The following is a 16,150-nucleotide window of genomic DNA, read 5'->3' on the forward strand; positions in this document are numbered from 1 at the left end:
ATCATGCACCAGTCCTTTTATGGAAAAGTGTTTGTGCCAGGTATCACAAATTAAAGGAGCTGGAAATAAAGTCAAAGTTATTGCAGCATTGTAGAGAAAGGGTGTTGCAGCTAAGAAAAGAATTGAAGGTAGATAATGATGAGATTACAGAAGTTCCACACCATCACATCTCCTATAATTTTTTGATCCTGAGTGAACAAGAGGTTCAACCAAGAAAGAAAACCAGAAGAAAAGCCACATTCAAAGAGATAGAAGCTGAAAGTGATTTCAATTTATAATTTCTTTGGACTGTGTTTAAACAAAGCATTGCTGAAGCCGAAAAGAAGAGATTAAGTCTCTCCGAAGATCATCAATCAACTCTATTGTTGAGGTGTGTATACTAGCGGTACTTTAATGTCCAAGACCAAAGAAAGGGGAGTTATGTTTCAGCAAATGTGCCTAAAGAAAAACCAGTAAATCAAGAACCAATGTTAGTTAATTGTTCATTTTTTGGAGAACAAGAAATACCCCAACTTCCAAAGACACAAATTTCAATGGGCGAAGACACTCTTGATAGCGGCTAGGAAATGGTAAGTGAAATAGAAAATGAGGATTTTTCTATGGTTTCTTTTGTTCCTGAGGTTACAAGTTTCAGATTTGATGAAAATGATGATCATCTTTTACATAAAGTTTCTTTTGAAAATCATCCTTTGGTTTGTAAGCAAGTGGAATATGAAACTTTTAAGTTTGAGGAAGATATTTGTAAAAGTGATTTTAAACCTACACAAGTTGATGATGATTCTATGTTGGAATCATTTTATTTCAAAGATAATACAACTCTGAGTTTTCTTGAAGAAATCTATGTTGACAAAAAGGCTGGAGCCTGTGTTGATAATCATTTTACCAAATCTGAAAATATGATTGAAGAAATGGTTGCAAGAACAAAGTTTGAGCAGGGATTCTCTTTGACTAACAAAATGTTGCAACATCATGGGGAAGACAAAGAACCAGATTATATTTTTATTTGCCATGAAATAGAAGCTAATCGAGTCTTGGTGCCTGCCAAATGTAAGTCTTCTTCTACAACCGATTCAAGTATTGAAGTTTTGAATTTGGATAGGGAGTTTTTGGATTTGATAGCTACTAGAAAGAATGAAGTTAATTCAATCCAGATTGATCCTATGCATGATGAAGAATCATTTTATTTCAGCTTGGATTTGAAATCTAAAAGTTCTATTCAAATCGACTGTGATAAATGTGCATATGATGGAGCATCATTTTCAGAACCGTTTGAGTATCCTGAATTTTTCAATATTGTTTCAGATGTTGGAATCTCTATTAGAAATGATGTTGTAGAAAGAGATGAAGGTGAGTGTGTTCCCGTACCAGATTCAGAATCTTTATACCTTTCTTCCTCACAAAAAATGATTAATGGTGTAAGAAGTAATGTGCAGGCAGGCACAGATGAATGAGAAATATATGATGAAGGATGGTTGTTTGGAAGGGATTTTTGGGCCACATATTTTAAGCATACTTCTGGATTCAGTTTTGATTATGATGAAGTTGCCAAGGGGAAATGTTTTTGGTTTAACTTGCTGGAGCATAATTTTCTTTTCCAGAAAGGTTCATACTTCTCCCTTCCGGTTAATGGCCATGTGTGAGCTTCTTCCTGCTTGCTCTTTTTTTTGGTGAGGTCTCCTCACCTGTATTTGTAAATAATCTTTTGTTTCCATAGTTTTGGTGTGCATAGCTTAGTGTTTCCTGCTTTCTTAGTTTTGGTTTTTCCTTACTCCCCTCCGCCCTCCTCGGAAGCAATTCTTTGATGGTCTTCTTTGTGCTTAGACTCTGTAACCCAATGGATAGGAACTTATCTTTTGCTAGAGATTCTAGATTTTTTATGCACTTTGTAGCATATAATCCCCATTCAGAGCCAGCTGTAGGTGCACTTTCATTACGCCATTTTTAAAAAAAAACTTTTAAAGTTGCCTACCATAAAGAATTTCCCAAAAATTGTTCCCAGTATGCTTAACAAAGTTTCTATGAAGGATTGAATTATTTCTGGGTCCAAATATACAAATGTGGAAGCAAATAGAAGCCAAAGTTCATTTTTCCACCATGGAGAAGCACTTTTCTAATTTTCCACAATGGAGAAGTCAACTTGGGGTTTTCCACCAAAGGAAAAATGAAGTGTAGTGGAAAACTCATTTTCCACTATGACTTTCGTAGCACTTTTCTAATTTTCCACCATGGAGAAGCACTTTTCTAATTTTTCACATGGAGAAGCACTTTTCTAATTTTCCATGGAGAAGCACTTTTCTGATTTTCCGCAATGGAGAAGTCAACTTGAGATTTTCCACCAAAGGAAAAATGTGTAATGGAAAACTCATTTTCTGCTTCGCCTTTCGCAGTCATTTTCTAATTTTCCATGGAGAAGCACTTTTCTGATTTTCTGCAATGGAGAAGTCAACTTGAGATTTTCCACCAAAGGAAAAATGGAGTGTAATGGAAAACTCATTTTCCACTACGACTTTTGCAAGCAAAGTCCAATTTTCCACATGAGGAGAGAAAAGGAAAATCTCAATCCAAGATGAAGGTATATGGGGTCTAGCATCAAGATTACTCCAGAAAGATAATTTGTGAATCAATCTACATCAAAATTGTGCCCACTACATGAAAATGGAAATTTCATTTTCTACTGCGACTTTCGCAGTCAAAGTTCAATTTTCCACCAAAGGGAGAAGACAAAAGTCAGATTTCCACTATAAGAATTCCAGATAATTTCTCCCAAATTTTAGCAGAGAATTAACATTGTAAGCATTGAAGATAACATTGTTGCAGATTGAAGACATGGATTATAGAGCATTGAAAGAACAATGGCTGGAAATTTTATTTTATTAATTCTGATTTTGTTGCAGTCATATAGAGCAGAATTCAGAAATTCATATCTTTTTACTCATTGATTATTTATCCGATCGCTCCGGTCAGGATGAAGATAAATAAGTTTGGAAGAACATATCCAAAAATGAGCTTAATCCAACGGTGAAATAAAAAGATATGCCACCTGAAAAATGGCTCATTTTTACCTGGCAAAACTATTTATTTTACTGTCCACTCAATGAAGGAAAGATTTTGATATTGATTTAACATTTTTAAATGTCAATTGTTAACATATAATTTAAATATGTTAATATCTATCATTATTAACTTTAAAAGTTAATAAGCATATCAGTTTTCAAAAGGAAAAATATGAGAAGTTGAAGAGACAAGATCAGTTACAAAATTGAAAAGTCACTGGAAGAAACCAACTGTTGCTGGAGAATGTATTTATTGTAAAACCTTTTCCATTGAGAGGGGCTTCTTTTCTGCAAGAGTAGGTATTGCTAGAGTAGAGGGAGGACAGTAGTTTATTTTATGCATTTCATTTCATGCATTGATTTCTGTAATAGATTTGGCCAGAGTTGCAGGCAAATAAAAATCAGAGCATTATATTTGTTGTGTTCAAAACAAAGAAAAGTTTTGCTTCAAATCAGAGAATTTGGGTATTATTTTCTGAATATATTCAATTAGAGCATTTTTGTGTTCAGTTTTGGATATTATCTTGCATCTTGTGTCAAATAATGAATGTGTTGTAGATCAGAGTATTTGCACGTATTCCTATTGCATAAGTCTGAATATTAAATCTTCATTTCTTCATTGCATTCACATAATTTTCATCTATATTGCATTACCGATATCAAGAAGTCATAGGAGTTGTGGATTATTGGCATTGGCTAGATTTAGGAGTTAAAATCTGCCTGAGTTAGTTCTGTCTAGGGCTGGCTTGGTTTTCCTCTTCCGTTCTCGGGTTAAGAACGTACCCAATTAGTTTAGGAACAAACAAATTCATTGAATATCATTGATAAGGGAGTTGTACCTTTCAATTCAGAGGAAATCTATCAATCTCATGATAGATTATCCAACTGTTGGTATCAAATTGTTTCTCATAGGTTCGGGCATGTAAGAGTTAAATTGGAAAGAACAATCTGTTTACCAACAGTTAGCCACTTGCCTTGAAGCCTTGGCATAGTCAGATAATAACCTTTCTCAATCGTAGGGCCTCCTCTTTAATGTCTTTCCCAAAACTCCTTCTATCCTCAAAAAATTGTTGATGTGTTAATCATCTTACCAAAGATTGTAATTTCTACACCTTTAAGGATGCCAAGTCTTTGGAGGCTACCAAGCTTCCTTCCAAGGGCTTCAACCATGATGATGAAAAGAAAGGGAGATAATGGATTTCCTTTTCTTATCCGTCTTGATATTTCAAACTAACCATGAGGTGAGTCATTAATGAGGATTGATAATATTTGTATTAAGATGTAATACATAATATTTGGAGAAGCCAAATCCTTCCACACATTTAGCTAAGAACCTCTACTCCACTTTGTCATATGCCTTTTTGATATCTAGTTTTATATTAATCATGTTTGTTTGCTTATTTTTTAAAGTTTAGTGGATGAGTTCTTGGGAAATTATCAATCTGTCAATTATGGATATCTTGAGGAAAAATCATGTTTTCTCTTTACCAATTATTTCCCCCAAAATATTTCTCAATCTTTTGCTAGGGTCTTTGTGAGCATCTTGCAAATAGTGTTACAAAGTGAAATTAGTTTGAACTCATCCAAGCATGTAGCCTTGTCCTTCTTAGGGACCACAACTTTGAATATGTTGTTTATTTCTTCCTACAATCCACCTAAAGATCTAGCCACTTCTAGTGCTCCTATCAATTCCTTACCAAGAGCGGGCCAACAATTCTGGAAAAAAAATTGTTTGGAATCCATATGTTCTCAAGCCTTTGTCAATGGGTAATTACTTTAATGCTTTGTAGATTTCTTCCTCTAATATTTTTTCCATTAAAATATGGTTTTCTTCTTTTGAAAGCAACATTAGAATATTCCCCTAGCATCTCCTATTTAAATAGAAGTCGTGAACCTTCATAATTATTCAACAAATCAGAGTAATAATTGATTGTTTTTTCTTGTATATCCTTTTGGTCTTCTAGTATATGGCATCCCTTCGATGTTAATTTTATGAATTTTCTTGATGCTTATCCTTTGTTTAGAACTATTATAGAAACACTTGGTGTTCTTGTCCCCTTCATCCATCCATGTTTCTCCTAATTTTTTTCTCCAACATGCCACCTATTTTGCCGTAAAAGATTCATAATCTCTTAGAAGTTATTTTCCCTTGTAGATGACTCTGAGTTCATTCCTTGTTGGATAAGAGTCCCATTAAATTCTTTGATATTGTTTCAATATGAATTTTTGATACAAAAATGTTCTTGAAATAATTTAGATTCTAGTCACTAAGATTGTTTATTATGTTATTCAGCTTTGACATGAAACATAATATATTAGATCATTTTGCATAACACCCATTCTACCATTGGTTAGAGATTTTTTTGAGTTCTTTATCTTTCATCCACATATTCTCAAATTTGAAAGGGCATAGAAATGATTTATCTTCTCCCAATATATCCAATTGGATAGGAAAGTGGTATGACCCTAATGTTGGTAATATAGAAGCTTTGAAGTCAAACTTGAAAGTTGTTGAGTCTCCTTTGTAAGAAAACTTGTCTAGTTTCTCTGCAATGTTGTTTAAACCCATTCTTCTATTGTTCCATGTAAAGGTTACCATTTTCCATTTCAACATCAACAAGATTTTATTTTTTAACCCAAATTTTGAAATCTATTTGGGGTTGGGATTCTCTTTGGTTCCTCCAAATCATTTTTGATAAGTGGATAATAGCATTAAACTCTCCACTTATAATGAAGTCATTATATGTCTAGACCCTAAATCTACTATTTCTTTCTTCCTTGACTTACAACTTCTTCTTGGTAGGGATTGGTTCATAAATAGTGATGAAGGGTACTCCCCTCAATAAAACAAATACATAACAAAAATAGAGAAATGATAAGATGTTGCAAGAACAAGAAATTTGTTTCTTATTATCTCCAAAAGTATGGAACTATAAATTTCAAAAAAAAACCATGCAAAGCCACATGGCATTTTCCTTACAATATTTTGTAAGCGATAGCTACCATAAACATCACCCAAAAATGTCCTAGACATCTATACATGCCTTCTTTATATAGGTGATTTCACTACCCAAGAAGGTTCTAGAAATTTATCCTTGCACCGTGAGGCCAACCAACCAAAAAATATTATTATTATTCATATTTTATTAAATTATACTAGGTCACAACAATTTTTAGAACTCTTGAGGAATTTTGAAGAATTTTATTTTTACTCATTTTAGGTGGCACAACTTCTGAAGACCATAACTCATTGTCAGTTACTATGTTTGACTATTATGGCTCCATTTTGAAAATTCCATGAACTTCTCTACAATGCCTTACTCACACAAGCTTTAGCCAATTGAGCTTTGACCCCTTTTGGAGCCTATAAAGCCTGCAAAATTGAGTTCAAAGTTTTTATAGCCTACTATCAATACAATACAAAAAAAAATTGTAACTTCACAAATAGACTTGATATTGCAATGAAACTTTACTAGTAGGTTCATATATCTAAAATGAACCTCTAGAGAAGAAATAAAAACATTCTAAGCTCAAACAACCAACTTGCTAAAAATAGTAATCTTTAAAAAATAACAACTAACACAAGATAAGCCCTTATTGAAAAAGACAAAACAAAAATATTTTTGGGTGATGCAAGATTTCCCTTACACCCAAAATGCTCCTGCATCAAACATTTAGGATTAAAAATATAAGATTGAAGCTTAAGCTTTTGATTGTTCCCCATCCATTCCATCTTGGATAAGTCCACTCTTCTTGGATTCCACATGATTATAACTCCACTAGAGGACACTACAACTTCTTCAAATTCTAAGGTCTAGCTTCCTAATCCCCTAGAGAATCTCTCCATTTTCTTTGTATTCATTTTTGTTTCTTGTAACTTTGTAATATCTACTTTGAACAAAATGATACAATGTTTTACCAAACATTGCTTGTTGTAAGTATTTAGACCCCTAATGTTCCATAATATGATTTTCATTCAACTTGGCAAGGAAATTCCCCTTCCCTTCTTGCATATAAGTTTTTTTCATTTAGGTTGATTCCTCTCCTTCTTAGGCTCTTAAGAAAACTCAACTTTCATGTCTTTACCTAATTTGTTTTCCCTACAATCAACAGATGGTTTATTAGGAGTTGATCTTTCTAGTCTAAGGTTTATGTGAAAGATTTGAGAAAATATGCAAAACAAATTCACAAAGCCCTCAAATACCTATATGTAGAAAACTTGTCACAAAGAAGAAAAAGACAAGAGGAGGTAAGGGTTTGCTCTGAAAACATGAAAAATTGTATTACCAGATAAAGAAAAGATGTAGAATTACAAAGAGATCAATCCTTATAAAAGGAAATCAAAACCCAAAAAGGGTAACCTAAAAAGTTACAAAGGGTAATCTAAAAGGTAAAAGCTATTTAATAATTACTAATTAATTATTAAATAGAGAATGCAAAAAGCACATAAAGAAAAATCTTAAGAAGGGAGAAAAGGTAATTTAATTAATGAAATGAAATTAACCTTTTTCTCCAACACCCCTCCTTAAGATGAGAAACAATGTAGTTACAAACAATGCCAAAAAAAGCAAGAAAACTATAATGCAATGCTGAAAGAAAACTTGGGTCTTGGCAACAACGCTTGATGAGGTACCCAATCACAACCAAATCTCTATTTCTCCATTTCATAGAGATTTGGTTGTGACTGGGTACCTCATCAGGCCTTTTTATTGGCACCCAAGTTTTCTTTCAGCATTGCATTGTAGTTTTCTTACTCTTTCTACATTGTTTCTCATCTTAAGGGGGGTGTTAGAGAAAAAGGCTAATTTAATTTTTCTTCTGTTGTTTCTCATACTTCCTTAGTTTGATTGATCAACTCTTTAGACTTTAGTGTTTTATGTCATCTGTATTTTTGAGTTTAGTCATTTGCCTTTGTTTGCCTCTTGATTCAATACAAATTACAATCTTCTCTACCTAGTCAAGTTCTATTTCAGAGGAGGTTCTATAGATCAATAATATCTTTTTGATAGATTTTGTGACTTCTTTATGTTTTATTGATGTTTCTTCATGATCTCTCTTTGTTCCTATTTTTTGGAACATTCCTCTAGTTAGAGGCTTTTGCAGTCCTCCACTAGGTTTTTAACTATCTCTTTTTGGAGTAGAGGTTTTCCCACTGAGTTTTCTCTATTTTTCTATTTCATAGAGATTTGGTTGTGATTGGGTACCTCATCAAGCCTTGTTGTTGGGACCCAAGTTTGCTTTCAACATTGCATTGTAGTTTCCTTGTTCTTTCTATCATGGTTTTTGTTTTATTGCACTATGGTGGATATCTTGGGTGTTTTAGGTTTGGGGATTACTTTTGTGGCATGAAATCTCTTCTTTTAGGTTGTATTATCTATTGTATTAGCTCTTTGTCCTTTTTTTATCATTGTTGATATCATTTGTAAGCACATTATCTTGGGTGTTTCAAGTCTAGGGATCATTTTTCTGGCATGGGATCTCTTCTTTTGGGTCATATTATCTATTGTATCAGCTCTTTTCCCTTTCTAATCATTGTTGATATCATTTGTAAGCATGTTTATGCAAACACACTGAGATAAAGTATTACTCCTTGAAGTTTTGGGATCTTTCTCATCATTGTGACTTGTTGTACTCGTACTACATTATGAAGTGTTGTGGAGGGATAGTTGTTTTCCTTTTAGTTCCCTCTTCCTTTGTCAAGTGAGTATTCCTTCCATGAAATTAGCCCCATAAGTGTCGATGACATGTGTCTTTATAGGTGTTTGTACCTCTTCCTCACTCTCGATGTTCTTGGTTCTTTTTGTTTTGTAGGAGATATTGGCCCACTTTCTCAATTGCCTATCATTTCACTCTTGACTGCATTATGCAGGGTTCTTCTATTGTTTCTCATGCTTCCTTGGTTTGATTGATTAGCTCTTTAGGCTTTGGTGTTTTATACCATCTGTATTTTGAGAAATATAGAAATAGAGATTTGGTTGTGATTGGGTACCTCATTAGTCTTTTTTTGTTGTGATGGCCAACTTCTTCATGCTTCACTGATGTTTCTTCATGATCGTTGTTTTTTTCTTTTTTTTGGAACATTCCTCTAGTTGGAGGCTTCTGCAATCCTTCACGAGGTTTTCAGCTATCTCTTTTTGGAGTAGAGTTTTTTCCACTAGGTTTTCTCTATTTCTCCAAATACCGAACAAGCTATAGCAGATTTGGCTCTGATACCATGAAGGATTTGAGAAAATATGCAAAAAATTTCCATAAAGCCCTTGAATACCTACATGCAAAAAACCTATCATAGAGGAAAAAAAAGACAAGAAGAGATAAGGGTTTTCTCTAAAAACATGCAAATTGTATTCTCAGATATAGAAAAGATGTAGAATTACAAAGAGATCAATCCTTATAAAAGGAGATCGAAACCCAAAAAGGGTAACCTAAAAAGTTACAAAAGGTAACCTAAAAGGTAAAAGCTATTTAATAATTACTAATTAATTATTAAATAGAGAATGCAAAAAGTGCTTAAAGAAAAATCTTAAGAAGGGAGAAAAGGAAATTTAATTAATGAAATTAAATTAACTTTTTTCTCTAACATTATATTGGTAACCTTAGTATGGAAAGGGGGTCTTTACTAGGACTTTTTTCTATCTAGTTATGATTAGTCATATCTTGACCACAAATGTCTAAAAACATCATCCGCTCTAATTCCTCAATTCTTTCTTCCTCTTCCAAGTAGTTTAAGTCTAGGAGCCTCTCCACAAAGGGTAAAAGATTCATTGATATTTTTGAGTAAGGGGGAAATAGGTTATAAAGGGGCCCCAAAACCTTGTGCAGAAGAGTGGAGAATGGATCCCTGTAAAAATCCAAATGTTTTCATAGAACAAAAATAAATGTATATCAACCTTGAGTAAACCCAAAGAAAGAATTTGAAGGATAGAACCACCCTAGACCCAAAGGAGCAACAGACAAGAAGAATAAAAAATAAGAAAAAACTACCTTTAAGGGTTTTGAAACTAGGATCTCGTAACCTACGAAGCAAAAAGGAAAAAACTAGGATTTTCCTTTACGTTCCCTCATTTGGGAGCGAAGAGACATATCAAAATGAAGGGGGAATTCTTATAATGTTTGCCCACAACTAGTATCCACCCTCCTCCACCTTGGATGTAGCCTCAAGCTGCCAAACTTGAGAATCCAATTCATGTGATCTAGACCACATGGGAGGGCTAGCACCATACTAGGACCTAGGAACAACAAGACAAGAAAAAGATTCATTGATGTTGTCCTCTCTTGTTGGAATGATATTGTCTAATATTCCATAGAGTTCATAGACTACCTTTAGTCTAGGGGAAAAGGTTAAACTTTGATATATGCTTGTTTTTCTCAATTGCATATTCTCTTTGCTAGCCCCTTCATTCTTATTTTTCCCGATTTTATGTTTGAGTGGAAAGATTCCTCCGTTGATTTGAACATATGACTATTTATCTTCCTCCACTACCATTTAATTTAATTTTTTGTTCAAGTGTTCTTAACAAGGCTCTCAACTTGATTAAGGACCTTGTCTCTATTCACTTCCCTAGAGAATCCCCCTGTAATTACTTTTCTCCCTTGGGTCAAGTATCCTTTCATTCAAACTATTTATGATCTTCCTTACATTTCATTTTCTATTAATCTTGTTGGTTTTCTACATCACTAAGACTGCTTGAAACTTGGGATTGATACCCATTTCCCTTTCCATAAGATTCTTTGTCATCACTCCACTCAACTCGATTTGAGGAGTCGATTTAGTGAGATTCATTACTAGTGCCAAACAATCAAGGTGTGACTTTCCCACAATTATTTTCCTTGGAGATATTATTTGAGCCATTATTTTTTTTGATTGTTCATTAGCTTCCTTCATAATATCAATGTGTCTAATTTGTAATGTCTTTGCATTCTTTCTTATGTCCAAGATTAGTGTTGACCTATGTTTCCAATTTTTTGAGCTCTAGAATGTTTGTGTTGATGTCTCTATATCATTAACCTCTAATATTGTTTCTTTCCCTTCTCTATTTCTACCTACCTCTATGGTATACATGTATTGAGTGGATTCCCAATACTAGTCATGATGTATAGCTCCATTGGTTGGTTTGGGATTTCATCCACCCTTTGGATCTACAAGGACTTGATCTGCAATTTTTATGATCATGTTTTCTTGGACTTCTCCCAACTATTGTTGAATAAGCCTTTCCATTATCTCTATTATAAGGACATGAGATAGATCATTCCTTCCTATCCCTGATGATGATAGAATGCCAATGCTATTTTCATCACTGGCGAGTCCTTGTAGCTAGGAATTAGCCCCAATCTTGTGAGATGGATCTTATGAACCTCTTTCCTTAGTTATCTAGTTTATTCCTACCTCAAGATTAAGATCTAAGAAGGTAGTTTTCCTACTATCTAGTGCTATAATACTAATCTTGTCTCACTGACCCACCCTACTATCCTTTAAGATTTCTATGCTAGTATAAGAGAACATTGTTGGTTCTTGAAGAGGTAATGTTACGAGCAATGTTCTTTTATTCCTATTATTCAAGTGTAGCAATTTATAGAAGAGAGTTCATAACATTAGAGTCATCATTTTGGTAAACCTATCTTCATTTTGAGCTTTATGATCTAGTCTTGTACCACCTAAAATACCTATTTCTATGAAGAGAAAGGAAGTCAACAATTCTGAGCTCTTCCCTAAAGTTTCCACAATAAGATTTGAAACTCTCTACAAGATGAGAAACAAGTGTCCTCTTCTAGAAGTAGAATCACTCTATTAAAGGTATTTCCCTTGTATTCTTTTGAAATATAAAGCATCCAAAACAAGGGGGTCGGCCCTTACAAGCAAAAAGTTGGTAACTAGCACATTACTAGCAATGTCCAATAGTAAACAAAAAACTAACTAAAGCTTCAAAAAAACCAAAGTTCTTTCAACTAGTAACTAATCAGCATAATATTAGGAACAACTAAATTAAAAAGTCCAGAAGATCTAATACTATAGAAGTTCATCAAGATAATTGTTGCCATAACAGACCAACCCTAATTCTTGAATACAGCTAGATACCAACAAAACCATAAATAACAGATAAACATAAAAGTCTTGGATCCAAGGATCCCATTAAACTAAAAAACTCAAAAAAAAAATTCTCCTTCCCCTTTGCAGCCAGCAGAATCTGAGACCAGTCATCAGCAAGGAATTTGAAGAGCAACTTATGGTCCTCCATATCCATTCTCGTATCCTCCTTTTCCTGTGCTAGTAGTTGGAGGGTGGTGGCTGTGGCATGGGTGACTTTGAGGGTAAATTTAGAGAAGGTAAAGAACCCTTCCTCTAAAACTTTAACCCTCTTCTCCAATTTGGCATACTACTCCACCTGCTCCTCGGTCTCTTCCTTGGTTTCCGTTTCCACCTTCTTTGCTTCCTCCTTGGTTTCCTGGACTTGGATTTCATCTTGCAAAACCTTTGGATTAGTAAAAACCTTAAAATTTTCCTTGGCTAGGGATGAGATAGTTATGGGTGAGGTATTCATTTTGCTACTTTCCCCATAGAAGGTTATGGGCTGGAGGGAGAATCTTGAAGACACGTGTGTTATCTCCATGGTAGCAGCATTACCTTAAAAAAACTTGAGTCTGTGCATTATCAACAAAATTATCTTCTAAATTCATACTTATTTCCATCCCCTCCTTACCTTCTTCTTCTTCCTCCTCCCTTTCTTCTTTTTTATTTTCTGAGCCTTCCTCCTCAACCTCCTCCACCCTGAATCTATTGGATTTCTATTTATGCCTTTCCTAGGATTGGGAAAATCTTCTAGACCTCTTCTTTGCCTTACCTCCAGCCTCCTTTGAATCCTCTTCAAACACCTTATGAGTTTTTCAACTTCTATCTTTTTATTACCCTTTTGTTCCAAAGCTGCATCAAGTTTTTTCTTTTTCTTGTTTTCCCAACAAGGGGAGGGGTGGGGGGTGTGAATTTTAGTATGAGTACTAGAGCTCAAGGGTGAATTCTAGTAGTGGTGTTGGTTGTCAACCACCACCACCCTTGGGGGACACAGGGCAAGGTGAAACTAGTAGAGGCAAAAAATTAGGCCTTGATGGATAATGGTATAGTTTTTCCCTTTACTTCTCTTTTCCCTAATATTTGCTACCATATCCTCAAGAGAATGTAGAAGATAAAATGGGATAGAAATGAAATCCCTATTTCTAAAATGATTTAACAAAAGGAAATGGTAGTAGTAACAGACACCAAACCTGCCCTCCAAGATCATATATCTCATGAGAACCAAGCACACATCGTCCCATGGGGCTGGTAGCTTGACCCTTTTAAACCCTCCTCTATATCGAACCAGCTCCTCATCTTTCACAAAGAAATTATTGGCCTCATCTGCAATTTTAGTGACCTTTCTCCATTTTTTCCCTTTCATTGAAAGGCCAATCACCATGGAAATCACCTCATTTTTCACTTGAAAGGTGATTCCATTAATGGTGACCTTATAGTCGTTCCACTCATTAACAAATTGGAGGGTGCAATTCTCACTGTACCCTGCCATTGATTGCATGTAGGGTAGAAACCCCCCTTCTTTCAACAAAAACCAGGTGGCCATCCTATCTTTGAAGTTCTCTATCTTCATGGGCTCCAACCTATTTAGGTTCCCACCCATATTGATTCCACCAATTTTTGCCTCCCCTTCTTCAGTAATGTGCATTTGAACTTCTTTTTCTGTGATATCTCTGCAACTACTATTCACCTTAAACCCTTTAACAATAAACCAAAAAAAATTCCAGACCTGTGCTTGATAAGTTTCAAAATCCCATGTAAATTCATTATGGGATTCATGATTATATAGCATCATAATTTTCACACCCTGAAAATCTCTTACAGATTGATAAATGATATCTTTTGTACTTTTAATTGGGAAGTAATTTGAAATCTGTGATGTGTTACCATAATTATGAAATGGCATTCCTCTTAATTTGCATTCACTGCTTTTTTTGTTTGTACAGCCATGTCTTCTCATTTCCAATAGACCTTTGTTAAATTTAGCGGACTTCATCACATAATTGCCAAAATTGGCCCTGGCTCTAAATTTAATAATCATAATTAAATAATATTTCTACCTCTTTCCTTGGTTATCAATGACTTAATATCATCATTGAGATCTACCATATTCCTCTAGCACATGATTGTCGTTATTTTAAACCCCATAGTAGCCGCCACATCTACCACCTTATTTCCCTCCCTGTAAATGTGCTATAGGTGGACACTTTCTATCCCTTCTAGAATTTTCTTAATATCCATAATGATATTTTGAATACTCCATCCTGGTTCGGAGGCTCCCTTGACCATTTCAATGATTAATTTGGAGTCCCCTCCAATTGTTATCTCTTTAATTTGCATTTCCCTAATCAGTTGAAGGCCCCAAAACAATGCCATTGCTTCAACTAGATTATTGCTTCCATTTCCCACTTCCCCAGCATAGACCAATAGTGCATCACCATTCTTGTCCCGCAACACTCCTCTCGCTGCTCCTATACCTCCTCTAGCAGCACCATCAAAATTCAATTTATAATGTGAAAGCATAGGTGGTCTCCATCTCATTTGTTGTCTTTTCATCAGTTTTGAGTTATCAAAGAGGAAAAAATCCTCATGACAGCCCCATTTTTCAGCAATGAGTCCTTCTTGCCTTCTTGGTTCCTCCTTTGGTATCTTGCATTTAGCCACTCTAAAATTTTCCTTCAACAATTTCTCCATTATTCCAAAGACCACCTCCACCAGTTTATTCTCCTCCCTAATTTTTTTTTAATTTCTTTCTTTCCATATGTGCCAGCATACATATGGTGGAACAATCTTCCATAGAAAATTCAATCTAGGGTGAACAAAGGGGCAACTCCAATTCTCCACAAATTGTCCCAGATTGTCTTTCAAAACCCAGTTCAACCCAAATCTCCCCCAAACCCTATTCCAAATCTCTAAGGCAAACTAGCATTCCAAAAATAGGTGAGTAATGGTTTCCTCCTTTTCCTTGCAGAGACAACAATGGTTTGTAATATAAAAGCCTCTTCTTTTCAAATTGTCCAGAGTTAAAATTTTACCATGCTAAGCTGTCCACCAAAAAAAATTAATTTTAGGAATAAGGTCATTAATCCAAACCTTATTCCACAATTGTGGGCATGGATCCTTGCTAAATAGGTGTATGTAGGCCAATTTAACTGTAAAGCTACCACTTGGAGTTAAATCCCAAGTTGTAGTATCCTCTTGGAATAGTACCGGGAGTCTCTATTCTCCAATCAACTCTTCCAATTCCTTGAGAAGTTGAATGTTCTCTTGAGAGTAAGTTTCCTTATAAAGCTTCCTCCAATTCCTCCCTTGATCAATATAATCTCCAAATTTACTTCCCACATCTTCTTTGAGCAACTCCATTAACCTTCTAAATTTGCTGAAAACTAGTGGTTTCCCTCCCATCCACTTGTCTTCCCAAAATCTAATACTAAAACCATTTCCCACAATCCACCTTGTCCCTTCCCTTAATAATCCTCTACTTCTAACTATATTCATCCAGATTTTAGACCCTCCTGGGAGGTCATTATTAAATAGATTCCAATTGAAAGGGCAATTTGACAAATATTTAGCTTTCATAATATTACCCCAATCCGTATTGTCTTCTCCTAATATCCAGCCAATCTTCGTAAGGAGAGCGTTGTTAAGGTCACGAAGTCTTCTTACTCCCAACCCCCCCTCATTCTTTGGTTTGCACACCTCCTCCCACTTGAATAAACTCACTTTATTTTTCTCCTCTATCCTTGACCAGAGGAAGTTCCTTTGTATCTTCTCAATCTTCTCTGCCATGTTTTGGTTAATTTTGAATAGGGACAAGAAATAAATGGGAATACCCTAGAGAGTAGCTGAAAGAAACTATAGTTTTCCCGCATTGCTTAGTATCTTCCCTTTCCATCCTACAAGTTTCCTCTAAATTCTCTCCACTATCGTGTTCCAAAATTCATTAGTCACTTCTTTAGTGGTTAGTGGTAATCCAAGATAAGTATCCGGGAGGCTAGCCAGTTGGCATTCCAAAATATTTCTTATCCTCCTTTGT

The sequence above is a fragment of the Cupressus sempervirens genome, chromosome 3 (genome assembly GCF_028749045.1).
Source record: "Cupressus sempervirens isolate cs-2001-9-10 chromosome 3, ASM2874904v1, whole genome shotgun sequence".
Lineage (NCBI taxonomy): Eukaryota > Viridiplantae > Streptophyta > Pinopsida > Cupressales > Cupressaceae > Cupressus > Cupressus sempervirens.